The sequence below is a fragment of the Juglans microcarpa x Juglans regia genome, chromosome 5D (assembly GCF_004785595.1).
Source record: "Juglans microcarpa x Juglans regia isolate MS1-56 chromosome 5D, Jm3101_v1.0, whole genome shotgun sequence".
Lineage (NCBI taxonomy): Eukaryota > Viridiplantae > Streptophyta > Magnoliopsida > Fagales > Juglandaceae > Juglans > Juglans microcarpa x Juglans regia.
In genome coordinates, this window is record NC_054602.1 from 19,323,825 (window position 1) to 19,347,879 (window position 24,055).

Genomic DNA, 24,055 nt, shown 5'->3' on the forward strand with positions numbered 1-24,055 from the left:
TTAGATGGTCAAAGAATCTCTCTAACCACCGATACCTGGACATCGGTGCAAAATATGAACTACATGTGCATTACTGCATATTTTATTGATTGCAACTGGAAATTGCACAAAAAAATAATAAAGTTTTGCCAAATTCCCAACCATATGGGCGAAACTATTGGGATGGTGTTAGACTTGGGGTTGTATGATTGAGAGATTAATAAGATCTTGACTATCACAGTTGATAATGCCTCTTCTAATGATGTTGTTGTTGATTACATGAGAAGAAGAATAAAGGATAGTGATTGTACCATATTGGGTGGTGAGTTTCTTCACATGCGGTGTACTGCCTATATATTGAATTTGATTGTTATGGACGGCTTGAGAGATGTTTATGAGTTTGTAACAAGGATTAGAGATGCCGTCAGATATGTGAAGTCTTCACCATCGAGGTTTGCCAAGTTCAAGGCTTGTGCGGTAAAGGAAAATATTAGTGGGAGGATGATTTGCTTGGATGTTCCTACTAGATGGAACTCCACATATTTGATGTTGAGTACTGCTGAAAAATACAAACAAGCCTTTGAACACTATTATATGTGTGTGGATAGTGAATTTGTGAACCCCACTATTGATGATTGGAAAAAAACACACTTTTGTAGAGTTGCTGAAAGTATTTTATGATATTACATTGAACATTTTTGGTTCTTTGTATGTGACGGCTAATGTATACTTCCAAGAACTCTGCACAATTGAAGATACATTAAATGATATGTGCAATAGTCATGATATTATTACTAGCACCATGGGCATAAATATGAAAAGTAAGTATGAAAAGTATTGGGGTAGCACGGATAGGTTCAACTTGATGATATATATTGCTTTTGTGCTTGATCCACGATATAAAATGATAGCAATGAAGTTTTGGTTGAAACAGTGCAAATGGGATGAGTTGGCGGATAGGATAGAGGCCAAGGTTAAACTCTTGTTAAGCCGCTTGATTGAGCAGTATAACAAATTTCTTGTGGGTAGTGGGGGGTGTTCTAATGTGGCTCAAGGGAGGCCAAGCACCACTTCTACTTCTACTACTATCTTGACTAAATTTGATATTAGGTTAGAGAAATATCTTCAGGAGCAAGGGTTTATGGAATTTAGATCAGAACTAGATTGGTATTTGTCGGAGGGGTGTGCACAAAAATCACCTAGTTTTGATATTTTGGATTGGTGGAGAGTTAATGCCACCAATTATCCTGTCATTGCTGAGGTAGCACGTGATGTGTTAGCCACCCCTATTTCTATTGTTGTCTCGGAGTCCGCATTTAGTACTGGAGGACGCATCTTGGATCCTTTTAAGAATTCATTGTCTCCAGAGATTGTCGAAGCCCTCATTTGCACTCAAAATTAGTTAAGGACCAAACCTGTCGACATTCGGGAGTTGGAAGAATATGTACAGTCGATGGACCTTGAAGGTAAGTTTGAAACTTGAAATATTTTTTAATATCTATCTATCTCGGTTTATTATCAATCTAACTCATTTTTAATATTTTTTTAGATGATTATCTAACTTCATCTTCAACAGAAGCTGCTGTGAGTTTCTCTTCCCATTCATACTGAAAAAAATCTAGAGTAAGTGCTTTCTTCTTGCATAATCTAGAGGCTACAACTAGTTATGATGTTTAGAAAATGATTATCATTGCTCCAAGCCATATGTTTTAACTGACTGAATAATGCCACCATTCTGGTCTATAGGCTCATTAGTGATGTGGGAATTCAAAAGAGGATGTGCCCTTTCAATTGTTGTTCATAAGTACTTAGAATTTCAGTCTCAAACCTTGGTGGGTGGAAGGGATGGGCCAGTCATGCGTCCTTCCTTGTATATTGGAGACTAATGTTCATGGTACTGCATTCTTTTACCAAACTTGGAAAAATGTCAGTTTCAGGTGGCATGTTCATGTTTTGGATGAAAAGCACATTTCAATCCAAGTGGTTTCATATTTGAATCTTGAGGAGGCCTATACATTTAGCCAAAAATTTAATGATGGACATGATAGAAATGGACCGAATGGTTATGAACTTCTCTGTTCTTATCCATTGGTTGGTAATGGGGGGTTGGTTCAACGCCATAAATTCAGTCCCCTAGCCCTGGAGCTCCAAGAAATAAAATGTTTAATGAACAGTCGCCATCACCCTCCCATTGCCGTTCAGCTTTTCTTAGAGAGAGAGATGTGTATATGCATGGTTGGTTCTATTCGAAATTTTATCATTAGGCTAAAAAATCAATTCGAAATATTTCTAATTATTACAAATACATTGAGTTACATTGAAAAGTATTACAAGCTGTTAGCTCCAAATGATCAAAGCCTTCTAATTAATAAAGATGGAGACAGTGGTGGGGTTGAAGGAAAAGGGACTTGAGAGAGGTTTGATTGAGAATCTATTCATGCATGAAACTGAGATGCCATTGTCATTGTGGTTCTGTCAAGATTTTTAGAGTTTTATTCTTGTCAGGTTTATGTACACTTATTATATTGCTTCTAGTTTGTATAGGTTGTAACAAATGCTCCTTTCCCATATGGCGTGCAACAGCATCAAATACTAGTTTCTGATTCAGCCAAGAGAGCTATCCTGTGATTGTTGGAAGAAGAGCTAATTGCTGGAAAAATTTCTGATTTTTGCAAACAATTTGTTGTGTATTAGAGTTTGATTAAAGCAATGTATGTATTTTGTAATATTCTTAGCAAATTAGTTCAAACAATGTAATATGTAGTTGATTGCATCTTGTATGTTGCATGCATTTTACATGATGAATATTAATTTTTTTATTTTTACATGCATTTAGTTAAAAAGTTAATTAATTGTTTATAGGCTTATGTTGTATTAAGAAGTAAGACTAAAAGAGATTTATATTGATTTTCTATTGAGAATATAATTTGAAATTCTAAATGGAGACAAAATATTTGAAGTCCAATTAATAATAATAAAGTTTTTGTTAAAAAAAAAAAAATCCAGGTTCAACTCGGAACCCAGATTTTCGGGTTTCAAAAAACCCGAATTCACCTGGGTCTGACTCGGACCAACCTGGTTTGGGTTTCGGCCCGGGTTGGAACCCGGATGAACACCCCTAGTTGTGGGATTCGATGAAACGCCTCCGATGCCTAAATCAGTGACGGAAATAATAATCATATAATTCTCTAGAATCGAATCTCTTTTACGTATCTCGGTTTTCTCCACTATTTGAATTCAAATATGGAGATGAGAGTTTATCCCTTAGACTCAAATAATAACTGTTTTTATCTTTTGTTACCGCTGAGTGGTTACTCAGTCGGTATTGGCAGGCTGACCAAGCCTTCTAGATGTTATTGGGTTTTTCAACAATGAGTCACACTTTAGGCTAAGATTAAGGCCCATGCCCATGTAGGGACTAATTGGTTGTGATGTCCTCTCCACTCATCTTACGTTCAACAAAAGGGGAGTTATCTTTATTAAATTTTGTTGTATAATATAACTTGTTAACGTCGTGTTTCGTATGCCTGGAAAAGATTCTAGCAACTCGGACCATTATTCTTCACCTCCAAACACAAGGACGAATGTGGGCTTGGGGTGGTCTGGGGAACCTCTAATTCTTAAGTCAGTTTCTCACGTATAGAGTAATGGCTAGAGAATCACCGAGTTCAGAGAGGATTCTTCGTACCTAGGACAACATTTTTATATGAGATTTTTGGGGGATATTCTGTACCCCGTGCCGGGGGGGGGGGGGGGGGGTTCACGTCACCCCTCAATAGTAACCCAAGTCGGAACCTTCAATGTGGTGCTAGATCTAGGGTGACTTCATTAATGCGGCGTTGGATCTGGGGTAACACTATTAATGCAGCGTGGCTCTTGAAGAGGTATCTCAATGGTGGATGATTAGTGTTACTGCTTTCCAAGCCCATCGTTAGAGAATGGAGGGCTGTCCATCCTCACTGTTTACTTGGCAGCATAGATCATTTAATGCTACGTGACATAGGAGATGTCATGATCGACGCATCTTGTTTGTTCCCCTCATAGTCTGGCTTCTTGCGCGAAGTGTCTTTCTTTGACTGGCACACTTCGTTGGTCAGGCTACTTTAGCGATCCTAAGGCCGTAGGAATATGAGATCTAGAATGGGACAGGCCTGTATGCTTTGCACAGCCCAACCCTTGGGGTAGGAGGAAAATAACCCCTCCATAACTTGTCATGACATACAATCTCATGGTAACATATTAAAGGCATAAATTCTTCTTATCTTCAGTATTTTGTATTTTTTTTGCACCACGTGCGCATCACACGTGACAATTAGATCCAAGACTTCTACTTCTTTTTTTTTATTTCTACAAAAACATGACTCCTCTATGAAGATTAGAACCCACTATCTCACCCTTCATTTTGTTACTACAAAGGGAGGACTCTCCTTTGTTACTATAAAGAAAATATATACCAATTGAGATACAAGCCAACCAATAACTTAAATGTTTTAAACAAGAAAAAGATAGGTACGTAAAATAGTTCATACAAATCCAATTAACATGAATTAGTTTCAAATGAAAGTCCTTCCTCTATGGTCTCTCTAACACAAAATGCTCAATCAAGTACCTCTCAGTCATGCCTACTCATTTATGTCAAATTAGATAATATCTTAACTAACATATTTGATATTTCCTCCATTAGGAATAGAGTTTCGATACTTAACGGATACATCCCCTATATATAATTGGGCCATAACTTCCAATATTTTTTTGGTGGTTAAAGAACCACATGCCAATATGAGAGGCAGGATTATTTTAGGAGTCTACAAACAATGTACTCTAGAGATGATTTAAAAAAATAATAATGTACCTAGAGATAGTCAAGGAAAAAAAGAGAGATGTGAATTATGTACCTTTTTCATTCATAATAATCGGCCTTTATTTGTAATAATTAATTGGAGACTCTTCACAAAAGGCGACACTTTCCTTTCTCGAGTAATAATACTTCCTATAAAAAATATACGGTTCTCCTCTCTCTCCTTTGAGTAGAGGCTTTCTCTCGTCTGAAGTATGAGGATTACAAAGATGGCAAAAGAATTGGAAGAGCTTTATGCTAGCTTATCGTTGGCTGAACAAGAGAAGGAAGAGATCACGTTGGAGTCGAATTACCATTGATGGCACAAAATTTCTATGTGGGGAATCAAATTGGAGGTACTTTGGGTGATGTGCTAGAAATTGATCTAGACAAGGGGAGATGGAGTGGGGTGAGTATATGAGAGTCCGAGTCAACCTGGCTACTTTTAAACCTCTGATACGACTGAAGCGCATGAACATTGGAGAGGGTAGATCATGTTGGATCTGGTTCTCTTATGAACACTTACTAGACTTTTGCCATTTTTATGGAATGATGGGCCATACTCAGAGGGATTGTGAAGTTGAGGCATCTACAAAGGTCGAAATGAAACAACACCCTTATGGTCAATGTGTCAAAATCCCAAGGCAAGAGGCCATGGACCATGCCTTGACAAGCACTCTATCGTTCCCGAACAACACATCGGGAGCTCTGTTAGCATGGCTTGACTGCCCAGAGACCGAGCCCATGGAGAATGCTAGGCCAAGGCCAAGCAGGCAGCGCACAGTCGGTGCTAGCACAACTTGTGCGCACACACGAGCGAGGTTGTCACACCATGCTCAACGCGCGATTAGACTACATGCATGCCTAGTGCACGCGCGCAGCACGCACGCATGGGCTACGCGCGCACACAATGCGCATGCATGGCCTGTGCATAAGCACAGTGTGCATGCATGGCCTGGGCACCAGCACAGCGTGCGCAAGCACATCCTACGCGGCTGCCCAGCAGGCTCACGTAGACTAGTACACAGCTCAACACAGGGCCTTGGCCAGGGACATGCCGACCAACTCCCATGCTCCACAGCCAGGGCCATGTTGTTCAACGCCCAGGCTCCATTAGCTTGGTCCACGCAGACCAACGCTCAGGCCCCTCTGGCTTGGGCCATGCAGCAGCCTGCCACGACCACGGTCCAACCCAACATCACTCCAACAACACCCAACCCACACAACCTAGGCCATACATGCAGGGACCAAGGACCAACCAGGGCCAGCTCGGCAAGCCAACCTGAAAACCCACGCACACCAGCAAGCAGCACGTGTTGTGTGCTCATCCAGGCCAACATGGCTCACCAATGGCATGAGGCCTCAACCAAGAGACGTGGAACCATCAACCATTATCTACTTTGTAATTATTGTCAATTGAATTCTAGTATAAGTAAGGCACTAGGCCATTGCATCATTTATCTTTGAACATTTGAACAATTTGGCTTGTAAGCTTTTGAAGACACTCAAGTGCTCTGTCACTTAGGCTCCATTGGGTGCAATTTGTGAATCCCAGAGGAGAAGGCTATCCCTATGCAATTCGTGAATCAGGGTAACCTATTGTTATCTTTGTTTCCCTTATGTTAATGTAATTTCGAGGTGTTTCAACATTGTGGCTTGTTGTCTATTGCATTGCATTTTCCTTTACTTGCTGATCATTTTGCACTACTCAGGTGGGGCAACACATAAGGCAGCCATAAGTAGCCATTGAAGGGCATTCGGCTTGCACCAGGCCTCCATAGTCGAAATTGGAGCAAGGACAAGGACAAGCCAGGAAGTTATGGCCAACTGCCCAAGCCACATGCCCAGCCTTAGACACCTGTCTAGCCACAACTGCTCCCTACTTTGTAGGGATTAACCGCAAGCATCACAAACCGCCCAACCACCCACTCGGTCAACCCACATAATCACCCACAGACATGTGTGCTTCACCACTAGGGGCACATGTGCTTCACTCAACCGCCTTAACCCACTTAATCGCTTTAGCCCACTCAACCGCCCCACACCTACATGCATGCATACATGCCCACAAGCATTATGCCCAACAACACCCTTTGAACTCCCATTCGAGTTAACCCGACACCATCCATAGCCATCACAGTTAAGCAAGTGACAGATCACTTCTATCATCAAAGCACAAGGAGGGATGCGGTAGCTTGGTGTCTAAGGTCTTGACCGAATACCCCATCACCATGGTTGAGAGCTAGGTTTACAAATGATCGAAGAGAGGGAAGACTGGAAATCGCCAAGATGGGTGCAGTAAAAGACACTGCCCCGGACGGAGGAGGAAGAGTCTCCAGTGAGCAGTAATAATGGTAGTGAGCACTTGCCAAAAGCTCAGGAGGAAGCTGAAGATGAGGCGAATAATGTGGAGAGATTTCAGGAGGACTTTATGGGATCCTTAGACCGAGAAAAAGGTAAGTCAAAGGCAACGTTGACAATGCCTTTTCAAAAGGAGAGAATTGCGGATGATACTCTTACGGAGGTTCCCATTTTGGAAGAAATAATTGTGGGTTTCAGCTTGGACGTGGGCTTAGTCCCGAGGCCCAATGGATTACCAATGGCTTCCTTTACTAAGGAAAGCCCAACTGTAGCTAACCCTAAGAGGAAATCCCGAAAGTGAAGTGTCTCGGGGGCGAGGGTTGTAACGACGAACACTGAGGGCGCTCGTGATGGTGATCGGGATGGTGGCAAAAGTGTTGATGGCATTTCTCAAAGGGGGAAATTCGACGGTCGAGCCAAGAAGAGAAAGGGAAGTGCTCTGTTCGACAATGGCAACAAAAGATGCAAGATGGGTTCGGCAGAACCCCAAGTAGAGATATTGGCAGAGGCTATGCCCCACCGGATGCCATAACGATCTTCAGCTGGAATCCCCATAGGCTTGGGAGCCTATGGGGTATTTGAACTCTTTGTGATTTGATCACGAAAGAAGCTCCCAATGTCCTCTTTTGCAAGAAAAAAAGTTGTTGTCTCGGCAATTGGAGGTCTGTAAGTTCAAACTTGGCTTTAAAAATTGTTTTGTTGTTGATTGTGTGGGTTGTAATGGTGGTCTTGCGTTGCTGTGGAGTGATGATGTTAATTTGTCTATTGTCAATTTCTCAAAACACCATATACATGCAGTTGTTAGCCTCAATCATAGGGAGAAATGGGGGTGTTTGAGGTTAGTCATAGAAGAGAATTATGGAGTTTAATCAAGAGTTTGGGTAGGAGGATGAACCTGTCGTGGATAGTGTTTGAAGATTTCAATGAAATCCTTGATCAATCTGAGAAGTTTGGAGGGAGAGTTTGCAATGAAATTCATCTGAGAGACTTTAGGGAGGTTTTGTCAGCTTGTAAGCTCAGAGATTGGGTTTTGTTAGGGTTCCTTATACTTGGAGTAATAAGAGAGAAGGGGAAGGTTTAATTATTGAAAGATTAGATCGTTTCCTCATGAATTCTTTGTGGTGTGACCTGTATCCTCATATGCAGGTTCAACATGATGTGGCAGCCTATTCTAACCATATTCCTATATGGATGGATATAGAGGGAGGGGTTATTAGGAAGCGAGGTAGGAAGGTGTTTAGATTTGAAGCCATGTGGGTGGAGGAAAATGAGTGTAAATCTATTATTGAGAAAGCTTGGAGTCAAATGGATGGTCTACATTCACTCGATCAGGTAATGGACAGTATTTCTAATTGTGCTCTTGATTTGGGAAGGTGGAATTAGAGCTCCTTTAGTCATGTACAAAAAGAACTTGCTAATGCCAAGTTAAGGCTAAAGATGCTACGAGAGCAGGACCAGTGTGATACTGGTTTAGTTGACCAAAAGCAAGCTAGGGCTGAGGTTCAAAAGTGGCTTGAGAGGAATGAACTAATGTGGAAACAAAGAACTCGTGTGATGTGGCTTGGAGAGGGGGATAGTAACTCCAAGTATTTCCATTCGAGGGCAAATATTAGAAGTAGGAAGAATTGCATTCTTCAACTACAAGATGAGTCTAGAAATTGGGTAAAAGGAACTCACATGGAAGATTTAATTACGGGTTACTTTCAACAGTTATTTATTGCTAAAGATCAAGTGGAGATGGAGGAGGTACTAGCTAGAATTGAGACTAAAGTGACGACTGAGATGAATGATAAGTTGATGCAACTTTTTAGGGTTGGGGAAGTGGAAGTAGCAATTAAACAAATGCATCATTCGAAAGCACTTGGACTAGATGGGATGTCACCCCTGTTTTACCAGAAGTACTGGTCTGTGATTGGTAAATTAGTTACTGATTTAGTGCTCTTAGCTCTAAATTCTAGGGAATTCCCTAGGAGTTTGAATCACACTTTTATTATCTTAAATCCTAAGAAATCTTCTCCCTCGAAGGTAGCAGAGTTTAGGCCTATTAGTCTGTGTAATATAACTCTACAAGATATTATCAAAAGTCATTACAAATCGCTTGAAGAGAGTTCTCCCTGGTATTATTTCTGAAACTCGGAGTACTTTTGTTCATGGTAGACAAATATCTGATAATGTTTTGATTGCTTATGAGCTGTTACATTTTCTGAGGAATAAGAGACACAGAAAAAATGGTTTTATATCCCTTAAACTTGATATGAGTAAGGCTTATGACAAGGTGGAGTGTGGATTCTTGTTAAAAATGATGGAGGCTTTGGGTGGATTTATTAAGGTTGTGATGCAGTGTGTAAAAACAGTATCATTTTTAGTGCTTGTAAATGGTTGTCCAAAAGGTCCTATAAATCCAAGTAGAGGACCCAGGCAGGGAGACCCATTGTCTCTTTATTTGTTTATTCTATGTACAAAAGGCCTAATCTCCTTATTAAAAAGAAATATGGGTATAGAAGCAGTGGAGGGGATTACTATTTGTCGAGGAGCCCCTAGAGTAAATCACCTGCTATTTGCGGATGATAGTGTAATCTTTTGCAAGGCTGATGTGGTTACAAATTTAAAGATTCACTCTCTCCTGAACAAGTATGAAAAAGCCTTTATTCAATGTATCAACAAAGGAAAGACCGCTATGGTGTTTAGTATGAATGTTCATGAGGATTTGCAACGGGAGATAATGCAGTTGTAGGGGGAAGCTATACACAATAGTATGAGAAATATTTGCCTCCTATGGTGGGGAGATTAAAAAAAAAACGTTTTTTTTTTGGTATAAAACAGAAAATGTGGCAGAAATTGCAAGGGTGGAAGGGCAATTTATTATCTCAAGGGGGAAGGGAGGTGCTCATTAAGGCTGTCGCAATGTCCATTCCAACTTATGCAATGAGTTTTTTTTGTTCCTTAAATCCTTGTGTTCTGAACTAGAGATGATGATGGCAAGTTTCTGGTGGGACAGCCAGCCAAAAGGAAATAAATTGCATTGGGTCAGTTGGGATAAACTTTGTGTTTCAAAGTTTAGAGGAGGGATGGGATTTAAGGACTTAAGATTGCTTAACTTGGCTCTCTTAGCAAAACAGAGTTGGAAGCTATTAATAAATGAAGGGTCATTACTATTTAGAGTTTATAAGGCCAGGTATTTCCCAAAAAACAGTTTGTTTGAGGCAAAGGTGGGGTTGAATTCATCTTTTGCTTGGAAGGGGATTTGGGAAGCTACTAAGTTGTTGAAGAAAGGTTGTAGGTGGAGAGTGAGAAATGGCAAGTCTATTAGAGTTTTTAAAGACAATTGGCTTCCTGATTTTAACCCTCTTGATGTTGATCCAAATGTTGATGAGGAATTTAGAGTGTAGGATTTGATGGACAAGGAAACCGTGTGGTGGAAAGTGCAAGTTTTAAGGGAGCTATTCAACCTCAATGCCATTATACAGATTATGAAGATGACTGTCAATATAAACTCTAAGGATACTTGGTTCTGGGTACATGAAAAGAGTGGAGTCTATTCTGTTAAGAGTGCATATAGGTTACTACAGCAAGGTCAAGAACAATCCATGGGGCAACATTCAAGGGAAAGCATTTCAATAGATTTCTGGAAATGTTTATGGTAGTTGAAACTTCCTAAAAAATGAAGATTTTCTGTTGGAGAGTTTGCCAAGAGAAGCTGCCTACCTTAAAGAATTTGAAGAAAAAACATATGGTAGAAGATGATTGTTGTGTTTTCTGTACTCAGAGGCAAGAGGATGCAACTCATTTATTATTTTATTGTCATGAGGTTATAAATACTTAGCAGGAATTTTTACCACAGTTGGGAGTTTTGGGAAGGTGATAACTCTTTTTGGGATTTAGCTCAACTAGCTCAAGAGAGGGCTCTGAGGAGATTTTGATAAGATATATTTGTATTACTTGGGCACTTTGGTATAAAAGGAGTAAATACATTTATGAGCATATTTCTTTGCCAAATAGAGAAGCTGTAAATCATGCTTTATCTCTACAGCTAGAGTATAAACAACTACAAATTTTTTATGTTTCCAACAAGGAGCTAGAAAGAGTTGTTTGTTGGAAACCACCACCAATAGACTTTCTGAAATTGAATGTAGATAGGGCTACTTTTGTGGATCAACAATCAGCTGGTGTAGGGGTGGTTCTTCGGGATCCGAAAGGAGATATCTTAGTGGCTTGTAGCAAAGTGGAGAGGGAAGTTTCCTCTGTTGAATTCATAGAGGCTACAACTTTGCTAAGAGGTCTTCAATTTTGTGCTCAATGGGGTGTTCCCAAACTTTTGATAGAAACAGATTGTTTAATTCTTGTTAATGCCTTGAATAGTCATTATGAGGTTCTAACTGATTTTGAATTTCTCATTCAAGACATTCGAAGAATGATCAGGTGATTCCAAGAAGTCCAACTCTTTCATGTGAATCGACTTGGTAATATGATTGCACATCAGTTGGCAAGACATGCGTGGGGTGTGAGGGATATTGAGATGTGGTGGGATTCTTTTCCTTCTTTCGTAAGTCAAGCCTTTTGGCTTAACAAGAACAAAATTTTGTATGGTCTTTTTTGAATTCCAATGTATGAGAATCTGGTTATCAATTAATAATAATAATAATAATGATAATAGTTCCTATATATATATGTCAAAAACTTTTGAATCATAGTTTATTTTTTAAGAGTCATAAAAAAATACATTTATTTAGAAAATATAGAACCTATGTTGACTGCTACTTTCACCCTTCTTTGAGTCCTCGTAATCTCTCACTTTCGTTTTTTTCTTGTCAAATTAAATTAATAAATTAATTAGTAGTGTTATTTGTACTTATAATTTCATTTACAAAAAACGTAGAAGATTCATAATTTATCAGTTTTCTTTTGAATTCAATTTCAAATTTTATAATTTTCAGCATATCAATAACTGACACGTGAAGAAATAAATCTTATGTAAGTTTTTCTTTAAATACAATTAGCATTTCTCTAAATTAAAACGTACTACAGGAGGAAACCCTAGCAAACATTTTATAGATATAGAAAACAAAAACAAATTGAGAAATTGGATCTAATGATTCTGGTCCCATAATTTTTCCACTTGTAATTGCGAAAAGGTTGTCATAGAGGCATCTTTTCTAGTTAAAGGACAATGCTAGGGGGCCACCTTAGTGCATTTTTTGTTTTTGTTTTTTTTCCTTTAAAACATTTTGTAAATATATTTTAATATTTAAAAAATACACATTCACTAATAGTCACTTTCTTAATCATTAACAAAATTTAAAATTTAAAAAACACGAGCAGTCAAATTGAGGGGACAAAATGAGGGGCTACTTAACATTTTCCTTAGTTAAATCAAAGTTCATCATCACTAGTGTGCATCACAATTGTTTGTACTTGAGGTTATCATTGACAACCCCTTCTCATGTACTGTTGGATAACGGAACACGTGAAGGTAACTACCAAATAAAGAAGCATAAGAGTTTAGGCAGAAAGGAGAAAACAAAATCTGCAATAGCAGAAACCAGTAGAACGTAAGAGCCATGTGCATTACCATTGGCATGCGTGGCTCACACCCTTACCAAAATTTGGAGGCGCTTAGTGAGAAGATAGAATCAGACACCAAGAGATGGCTGGTCAGCTGCTTGTCTGTCTGTGGGTGGTTGGTTATAGATTTAAGGCTGAAAGTACCTAAAAAGAAGACAAGAAAATTTTTTAAACAAATATAAAAATCCATAAAATGGTTGGAAAGCCGGTACGTGGCTAGCTAGAAGCAACTTTCACCGAATGGATGCTTAGATCCGAGCTAGTGCGCAGATATGCAGCTATATAAAGGACAACTATGATGACCACGCCGAACAGAGGGAAGGAATCCCGTCACGCAAGCAGAGTGCCAGAAAGGAGAAGGCAGCTTGACAAGCAATGTGCAACCAAGGATGAAGTAAGGTGAGTAGTACGTTCTGGTGAGCAAGGATAGTACGAGCAGCACAATGAAAGCAAGGCAATTAGGAAGTTTTACTCTACACCTAGCGAGCAAATGATGTGTTCATTGTACAAAAGGGCAAGCAATGGTCAAACGCAAGCACGATGTGAAATTGGAATCACTTCGAGTGACATGGAGGAGCTCTGATGGTAGCATGTGACGTACAAAGGCCCATGCTCCGTCAATGACATCATAATAGGAGCATGCCCAGGAAAAGAGGCACATGGATCTGCAGACCATACATCTGGCCTCAGAAGTAAGGCCTAACGTCACATGGGCGATTCTCACAAGGAGGCAGATTGTGGGCTTGGTTCCAAGGCAAGCTGCAAAGATGTGCGCGCCTTATCCAATCAGTCCGCTTGGTCTCTACCATTATTTAGTCCAAAGGACACATAAACGACTGAGATTCAAGATTGTCCTTTCAGTCAATTAGAGGTTAGGATCCGTCATGACCATGACAATCAGGCCTATTAGCCTATGTAACGTCATTTACAATATTGTGTCTAAAGTGATTGTTAATAGGCTCAAATGAGTGTTGATAGGAATCATGTCATCCAACCAAAGTACCTTCATCCCAGGGAGAATAATCACTGATAACATCATGGTTGCTTATGAGGTTTTGCTTACGATGAAGGTTGGGAAGAAAGGTAAAATGGGGAGTATGGCTATTAAACTTGACACCAAGGCGTATGATAGAATAAAATGGCCATTGTGGGAGCTGTTATGAGGAAGTTAGGCTTTGTAATGAACGGTCAGATCTGATTATGAAGTGTGTTATTTCTGTATCATACTCAGTTTTGATAATTGGTAAACCAGTGGCAAAAGTGTATCCTTCGAGAGGCTTAAAATAGGAAGATCCTTTATACCCCTACTTATTCATTATGTGTGCAGAAGGTTTAAGCTCATTGCTTAATAATTCTAATCATAAAAGGGAAACAAGAGGGGTATCAGTGATGAGAGGGGGTTTTAAGGATAAATCACTTGTTATTTGCTTATGACTGTGTGTTGTTTGGGAGAGCTTATGTGGAAGAATGAAGGAAATTGCAAGTGATATTGTTAAGGTACGAAAAAGCCTCTGGATAGTTTTTGAACAAGGATAAGCCTGCTATTTTTTCAGTGCAAACACCAAAACTAAAGACAACAAACTGATTTTAAGGGAATGGGGCCTTAGTGAAAGGCAATCATGAGAAATACTTGGGGCTTCCCACCATGGTAGGCAAATCTAAACATAACACTTTTAGGTGTTTAAAGGAAAGAGTGTGGCAAAAAATGAACAATTGGAAGAATTCTTCTCTCTTGGGAGCAGGAAAGGAAATTAGCAAGCTATACCATGAGTGTGTTCAAGTTGCCTAAGAAGCTATGCAAAGAATTGAATGTGATACTCTCCAAGTCTTCGTGGGGAAACCAATAGAAAGAGAGCTATATATAGTGGAGGAGCTTGAAGAAGATGGGAAGCCAAAAGGGAAGGGGGTTTGGATTTCAGAGATTTAGAAAGCTTTAACTCAGTTTTATTGGCAAAGCATGGATGAAGAATAATTCAAAACCTTTTCCATGGTTGTAGTGATTTTCAGAGAAAAGTACTTCAAAAATTCCTCACTGTTAAAGGCAAAGTTGAGAAATGCACCCTCTTTAATTTGGAGGAGTGTATGGAGTTCTATTGGGCAGTTAAAATAGGGATTTAGATGGAGGGTGAGGAATGGCAATAAAATTCAAATATGGGGTCAAAGGTGATTGTCATCTCCTTCATCCTTTTGTGTTCAATCCCCCATTTCAAAATTTAGTGGTGATGCAAAAGTCAAAGAACTCATAAATGAGGAAAAGAGGGAGTTGAATGAGGGTCTAATCAGAGCAATATTGAAGAAGGAAGAGGCAGACCAAATATGCAGTATCCCTCTAAGAAAAAAGAATATAAATGACAAAATGGTATGGGGTCCTTCCAAGAAGGGCTTATTCAATGTTAAGAGTGCTTATTTTCTGGAGGAAGCAAGGAAAAAAGCAGTGCATGGGGAAACATCATGAGAGCTTGAGATAGATAGTAGGTGGAAGAATATTTGGGATCTGGATATACTTGTAAAGGTGAAAATATTCTTGTGGAAGGTAGAGAATAATCTATTAGCTACAAGAAGAAACCTGTTTAAAAAAAAGATTGTTGATGAACCAAAATGCCGCACTTGTTTACAAGAAAAGAGTCTGTGATGCATGTATTGTGGCACTACCCTGCCGCAAATGATGTTTGGGCCATGGCTTTGAAGCCAATTAAAAAATAGATGATAGCAGAAGATGATTTACTGAAGCTACGGGAAGAGTTCACAGGAAAGCTCAACAAGACTAAAATGGAAGAAACAATATCAATCATGAGAAGCTTATGGATCAGAAGGAACACAATGTACCATTTTGGCCGTCTCCATGGTGCCTTTTGATATGAGTGCTATTTTAAGTTTTTTAAACCCGAGGTACTGGATTTTCAAAAGTGTAATCCCTAGAAAAAGGAACAATAATTCTTCCTTTATTTATTCTTTTATCCTGTTAGCTTAGGGATTGTTTTTAGTATTTGCAGCTCGTATTTATATAGTATGAAGTGATAAATATTAAATTATATAAATCAATTCAAACACCATTTATATAATTAAACGGACCAAGTCTTAAAATCATAACACGATTCATATATATCGGGTGATATGACACAACTTGCTTAATAATTAATTTTTATTGAATTAATCTGAGCATGACTCATTTAACCCGTTTCAACCCAATTAACGTGTTACATATAAATTAGTTGACCTAAACCCTATATTTATTTTTTAACACAATTGATGTAATTTTATATATAACACATCGATAACTATATAAATTATGAGTGTAACCGGTCCGGCTCAATTAAATTTTGAACATTTTTTATTACCAATCTGATATACACCAATTTTTTAAATTTAAGAACTAATTCCGGACTGATTCAACACTGAACCGAAACTTCCGATTTTTCTAGTTTTAGTCCGGTCCAGTCTGATCTTTTCATTGATTACTATATTAGTAATAATATGATGTTTACATATACTAAACTATTAGTATATTTACATTATAGTATAAGTATATTATTTTGTAATAATTAACACATACTAGGATAATATTGAATTTAATTATAGTCTATATAAGTTCTAGACTTTTTAAATATATATCATGAGTATATATGATCAAATGTGTAAAAAAATATTTACAAAAAGAATATATATATATATATAAAGAGTTTTGCTATGTACAAGCAAGTTTGCGTACCAATCTGCGTATTAATGTTGTTGCCTTCATATTCTAAATTCAACTTAGCACTGTTTTCAATAAAATCTACTTTTTGACCAATCATCTTAAATAGGTGCGCGTATTAGTGCACATAATCGCTTACAATTAGATTTTTCCATATATAAATGATATTTGCAGTTCTAGAATGTGCAAATCTCACCCACTCTTTTTAAAAAAAATAGATAAATACGAGATTCACATATAAAAATTATTTTTTAATAGTGAACTACACTCTTTTTTAAGAGAATTGTGTGAAACTTGTATACCTTAATACTGTATCAAACATTACTCGAATATGTATGCCAAGAAAAACCTAATTGCAAGCTTCGGCTACCACTCACGAATAAGGAGTGGTTTGGATTAAAAGATAAGTTGAAATGGTTTGTAAATAGCAGAATAAAAGTTGAATTGTTTATTATATTTTATGTGGGAATTTAGGAAAGTTGTTTGTAATTTCAAAAAGTATAACTGTTTATTATATTTTGTGTGAAAATTTGATGAAGTTGTAATGATGAAATGAAATAAGTTGATGTGAATTTTAAATTCAAACGAGGCATAGTCTACTCGAGAAAAGTGTATGACTATCGACAACCAAACCAGCTGGGAATTGTTGTTTTCCTAATTAGAGGTCGGCTTTAGTTTTAATAAGTATCCAATCGATGGCATTTAAATTTTGGTAAGGAAGTGATGGTCCTCACCCCAACCCACTTTCTTCTTCTGTGGGTTACAATAAGCACAAGAGCAACTTTAGGCAAATAAGCAATATGTTATTGGACCAATTGCGAAAGGCTCGGATTTAATTTATTGGATCTATTGTTGATTTGCTTTTATTAATAAATAAATAAATAAATAAAGAGTAATATTACTTACAAGTCAGTGTGTAGAAATACCATTGACATGTCATGAGAGTTGAATTTTAAGGATGTGCCTTTCACATCCACTAATAATATATATAATTTTCATTCTTTGTAATGGGTTTTTTTGTTGGGATTTTATTTTATTTTTAATGCAAGCTTGATTATAAAATTAAAAAAAAAAAAAAAAAAAACAAATTTTAAACAAGATCATCAATCCTAGCTGGCTAATATTTAAAACATGGGCGGCCCAACATATTCTATGCCCTCAGAAGATCAACAGCTAAGACGGGGGGTCTTAATTTAAAAATAATAAATTATATTTAAACATAGTGATAGAATAATGAAATTTTATTTAAAACTCGCCCTTGATTTTTGAGATTTAAAATTACTAATTAATAAATTTCTATATTCAATGAATCAATGTTTTTGTACTATATCATCATTTTCGATTGATAAAATTATTAAGCCATTTGACTTTTTCTAGTAGTTCTTGATCGTAAATAAGATTTATCAATTTTGACTTTCAAAAACTAAGCAGCTGTTATTTAGTATCTCAATTGGTTTATTTGCAAAACTTCTTTTGATACTTCCAATGCTTAGAACAATTCAAGACAATGATAAATATCATATTTTAGAAAATGTTCAAAAGCAAGACATTTGTTCTGCAAATCATCATCATTTAAAGCTCTTAATTTTCTAAAATTAAATAAAAATCCAAGTATAACTTCATTCATTGTAAAATTTACAAAGCTTCTCTTCAGCGAAGAAAGTGCTTGGTCCACCATATATACAAAATAATTAATTCTAAATGATACTTTAGCTGATTTCACTATCTCATCATCAATATTTTCGTCAAATTGTTTCTTCCTTGAGTTAATACATTTTTCAAGAGTCACGGAATACAGGTTTTATTTCGAAGTTCAGAGGCAATTTTTTCAAAGGAATCCAAATCATGATATGCAAATTCATTATCCCTATATTTCTTTTAAATAAGAAATGACACCGTTTAATTTATCTATGATAATATCAATGTTCTTGTGTATGTGTGCGCGTGCGTCACTTGGGATTCTATTAAGAGCCTCGGTCTAGCCCTTAAACATAGGCGCTCCTCTCCTTAGATCCAAATGATGAAGCCTCCTAGACCAATCGAGGGAAACACAAGATCTCCTCCCACAAGCCTAGATCTGACAATATGAGGTTAAAGATTGGTGTTTGAGTCGATTGAGAGTTTGGGTAGGTGTTTGGAATGCAAGTAAGAAAATAACATAGAATTGAGTCACTCTTATTCATGGATTGCAAAGAGCCACTTTCTACAAGGGATTCACGAATTGCACCCTTATAGCCCAAGTGTAGAGCAAATAACTCTGGCATCGAAAATCTAAAGAACTAAACAAGCATAGCCAAAATTTTTAAAAGCCAAAGAATGAATAAAAACTAGGCCACAAGGCCTTTATTTATAGGGCTTTCTAGCAAAATCCCAACACAAATGAAATGCTAAAAGCTAGGAAAATAAAATCTAAAGCATAGGAGATAAAGTCTAAAAGCTAGGGGATAAAGCCTAAAATGTAGCGATAGAAACTTTATCCCCTCTTGTTGCCGGCCACATGGTGCCCTCATAGTGTCTTGGTTCATTTTGGACTTGAAACAAAGAGCAGAAAGTAATGGTTGGCAAGATGCCAAACCTTGATTCTATTGTGATTTAAATAAAGTACATCATATACAGATCAGATTATACAACTTAACAACCTAATAAGATCAAAATACAATGGATAAATACGTATAACAGCTAAGTATTAAGGATAAATACAATCAGTTAAGTGATAAGAGATGGTTTCTGTTATTGAGATAATGACTTGGGTTGTTCATCATGTTTATCTTCAGCATATACTTTAACATGCCCCCGCAAGTTAATGGGAGGAGAAACCACCATTAACTTGGATTTGAGGTTGAGAAAGCGCGGGGAACGAAGACCCTTGGTGAAAATGTCTGATGGTTGATCGTCAGTAGAGATAAATTTCACCAAAATGTCACGATTTAAGACCTTCTCCCTCACAAAATGATAGTCTACTTCAATATGATTAGTCTTAGCATGAAACACAGGGTTGGAGGCTAGAGCTAAGGCACTAATATTGTCACACCATAACACAGGAGCCACTGGAAGGACAATTTTAAGTTCAGAGAGTAGCATCCTGAGCCAATAGAGTTCAGCTGTTGTGAGAGCAAGAGAGTGATATTCTGCCTCTGTACTTGATCAAGAAACCACATTCTGCTTCTTAGCACTCCAGGAGATCAAAAAATTCCCAAGAAATATTGCAGAGCCTGAGGTGGATTGACAATCATCAGGGTTGCCAGTCCAATCAGCATCGCAAAATGCATTCAATTGAAGTGAAGAAGATGTATACAGAATACCATGATCAACAGTGCCCTTAAGATATCTTAGAACACGTTTAGCAGCTGTCCAATGAGTCGTGGTGGGGCAGTGAAGGTCATGGCACAACTGATTGACAACAAATGCAATGTTTGGTCTTGTTAATATGCAGTATTGAAGGGTACCAATTATGTGTCTGTATTTTGTAGAATCAGATAAGGGAGAGCCATCAAACTTTGATAATTTAGTACCAGATGGGCATAGTGATGGTGCTGGTTTAGTCTCTGTCATGTGTGCTTGATGTAGAATATCATAAATATACTTGGATTGGCAAAGATGCAAGCCTTGTGCTGTGCGAGAGACTTGGATTCCAAGGAAGAAAGAAAGTGGTCGGAGATCTTTAACTGGAAATTCTTGCTGCAATATGAGAATTAGTGAACTAATAGTAGTAGAATTGGAACCTGTGATAATAAGATCATCAACATAAATAAGCAAGTACAAGGTGATGTCTTCAAAAGTGTAAATAAAGAGAGACGGGTCAACCTGAGAACCCTTAAAGCCAATGTCAAGTAAGAAGGTGGAAAGTCTTGTAAACCAAGCTCGAGGGGCTTGCTTAAGGCCATAGAGTGCCTTGGATAATCTACACACATGATTGGGATGTTGAGGGTCAACAAAGCCTTGACGTTGTTCCATGAACACCTCTTCCAATAAGTCTCCATGTAAAAATGCATTGGAGACATCAAGTTGCTTTATATCCCATTGAAAATGGACTACAAGAGTAAGGATAACTCTGATTGTAGAGGTTGTTCATAGCCCTTTACCACTAACCAAGCCTTAAACCTTTCTATACTCCCATTTGGTTTTTGTTTAATCATGTAAACCCATTTGTTTCGAACGATATTGTGAGAAGCAGGCCTAGGACATAATGTCCAAGTTTTGTTGGAAACAAGGGCTTCAAATTCAGTGCACATGTCTTTGTGCCATCTCGGGTCTGCAGCAGCCTTGCTATAAGATGTGGGTTCGGACTTAGTTAAAATAGAGTGACGAAGAACAAATGGATGTTTAGGAGTGTAATAGAGTTTAAAGCCAGGAAATTGTTTAGGTTTGTGAGTTCCTATTTTGGATCTGGTGAGCATTGGATGGGAGGGAGCAGGTGGTGGAGCAATGGTAAAGTTAGGTGAAGGAGAGGAGGTTATGGGGTCACACGCTATGGTAGAGTCAGATGGAGGAGGGGAGGTTGTGGGACCATGTGGTCTAATTGGAGATGACTGGTTGCTGAGTTCTGGTGCAAAGGATTCTACAGAAGTATTTGGTACAGATAAAGATGCAGAGGGAAGAAAAATACTCTAAGGAAGAGGGAAAGGAGACTGACCTTCAGCTGGCAACTTGGAAGGCAGTTTTGATGTGGCATTCTCCTTGGCTGGGAAGGTAGTCTCATAAAAAATAACATGCCGAGATAGATAAACTTTATTGGTAACAGGATCAAGACATTTATATCCTGCATAATTGTAACCCAGAAAAATACAAGGTTTTGAATGATACTCTAGCTTATGAACACCATCTGGTCGAAGTAAAGGAAAACACATGCATCCAAAGACTCTAAGTTTATGATAATCAGGTTCTGATTGGTATAATTTAGGGTATGGACATGTGTAGTCTAGAGTAGGAGTGGGCAACAGATTGATAATGTGGACTGCAGTGAGAAATGCATCAGGCCAATATTTATTAGAAAGATGAGAATGTGCTAATAGAGTGAGACCAGTTTCTAGAATATGTCTCAATTTCCTCTCAGCCAAGCCATTTTGCTGGGAGGTATGTGGGCAAGATTTTCGATGCACAATGCCATGGTTGATGAGAAATGTTTGAAAGTGATTGGAAGTATATTCTCCACCACCATCTGATTGTAACTGTTTGATTTTGGAGTTGTGTTGATTTTCAACATTAATTTTGAACTTGATGAAACAGTCATACACTTCAAATTTTGAGTGAAGTGGATAAAGCCATGTATAATGGGAGAAATCATCCACAAATAATACATAATACTTATAGCCACTTATAGAAGTGATGGGAGAAGTCCATATATCAGTGTGGATCAATTGTAATGGGGAGGTAGAAATACGGGTAGAAGAAGAAAATGGTAATCGAATGCTCTTACCCAATTGACAAGAAACACAAACATTATTTTTATTGAAATTGAATTGAGAAACAGGAAGACTGTTATGTTTAACAACCCGAGATACAATATCCAAAGCCGGGTGTCCTAATCTAGAATGCCAAACTAGAGAGGAAGTTTTGATGCCAATCAAAGCACTAAATGATTTGTTATTCTTGAGAGACTTTCCTTGTAGCCTGATAGGATAAAGACCATTCTCAGGTTTGCCTTCAAGCAGAGTTGCCTTCGTCCAAAGGTCCTTTATACAAAAGTAATTAGAGGTTAGGATAAAATAGCAATAATTATCGACACAAAACTGATGAATAGATAATAAGTTGGAAGACACTTGGGGACAATGTAAGACATTATTAAGAATGAAGGGTTTAGTAGATTGAGAAGGAGTTAGAAATGCTGAACCAGGGTTCTCAATAGCAAGACCTACTCCATTCCCTACAGCCACCATGGTGTTGTTCTCAAAGGGTTGCTGAATCTGTAGATTTGCAAGCTCATTAGTAATATGAGCATTAGCACCACTATCCACTACTATCCATTGTTGTCCTTCAAAGGCCTCATTAGTGTGTGCTACCATTGCTGCAAGTTGAGTAGGTGGATGCCTGCCTTGATATGAATAATCCATCCTATGGTAGCAGTCCAAGGCCTAGTGACTAGTTTTGCCATAGATTTGATAGGGTACACGATTTCTGGAAGAAAAGGTGGGAAGATTTGTATGTGAGGTAGTGGAAGTAGAGACAGGGGAAGTGAAAGGGGAGGAGGGGGTATTCTTGGGATAGGATGAGCCACGACAGTTTGAGGGTGGTTTCTGTTTGTTGAATGATTGATTAGATTTGGAAGGGTGGAAAGGCTTTTTACTGTAAAGAGCAAAAGTGGAGGGATCTGCACTTAATGATTGTTATTGGTTCAATAAACGTTCATGATTCAACAATTCATCTCGAAAGGCATTAAAAGAGAGAGAAGTCTCACGAGTGGCAAAGGAAAAGAAGGTGACAAAGGAGTTAAAGGAGGGGTTAAGACCACTAACAAGAAATGAGATAAGATCTCCATCAGTGAGTGGCTTTCCAACAACAACTAATTGGTCTGACCAAGATTTGGCCTGATTAAGATATGCAAGGCAGGATTGGGAACCTTGGTGCATGGTGTTTAGCTGCCTGCGCAGATGAGTGACATGAGACCGAGAGTTGGAAGCAAAATGTGTTTCCAAAGCATGCCAAACATCCTTGGATGTGTTGAGTCCATAGATAGTGGACAAAACACTTTCAGAGAGGGTGGCATTAATCCAACTTAATAAAAACTAATCTTTCTTAATCCAGATGGTATAAGCAGGATTAAGTGATGGCTCTCCTTCGAGAGGAGGCATAAATTTTTGTGGGCACAGTTCAGTACCATCAACGATACCTAACAGATTATGACTCCTCAGAACAGGTAAAAAGAGAGATAACCACATGAGATAATTGTTATCATCGAGTTTCAGGGTGATGGGTTGTGGTAGATGAGGAAGAGAAAGATTAGTGAGGGCGGAAGGATGGGGAACAATTGGATTTGAGGTAGCCATGAGAAGAAAAAAAAAGGATCAGATGTAGGCGTAGGCCTTTTGCTGCTCTGATACCATGAAACAAAGAGCAGAAAATAATGGTTTGCAAGATGCCAAACCTTGTATTCTATTGTGATTTAAATAGAGTATATCATACACAGATCAGATTATACAACTTAACAACCTGATAAGATCAAAATATAATGGATAAATACATATAACAGCTAAGTGATAAGGATAAATACAATCAGTTAAGTGATAAGAGATGGTTTCTGTTATTGAGATAATGACTTGGGTTGTTCATCATGTTTATCTTCAGCATATACTTTAATAGGACTCTTCCTCTATTTTTGTCTCTCTTAGAGTTAATCTTGGACTCTTCCTTATCTTGTGTAATCACTTGAGAATCCTACTTGATCTTGTCTCTATCCTCCCCAACAACTTTATCTTCTAGAAGTCTTCAGTTCCCCTCCTTCATGTCTCCTTGGTGGCCATGGGTTGGGCTTTCTTGGAACATGGCTTTGGCATGTTGTAGGCTAGCATATGGCTAGCCTTCGGTTGGCCCTCGTGGGCTGCTGATGGGCATGCCATATGTGGTTGTGGCCTATCCATAGCACGGCTAAGGGTGAGCCATGGCCTGTTGTGGCATGGTCATGGGTG

General features: G+C 38.2%; 1 long non-coding RNA gene across 1 annotated transcript; it reads right to left on the reverse strand.

The window, feature by feature from the left end:
* Positions 1 to 21,810: 21,810 nt before the first annotated feature.
* Positions 21,811 to 23,720, reverse strand: LOC121264332. Its single transcript, XR_005940482.1, has 2 exons — positions 22,264 to 23,720; positions 21,811 to 22,105 (listed from the first exon to the last, which is right to left on the reverse strand). It is a non-coding gene; the product is annotated as an uncharacterized LOC121264332 (long non-coding RNA).
* Between the last annotated feature and the right edge of the window lie 335 nt (positions 23,721 to 24,055).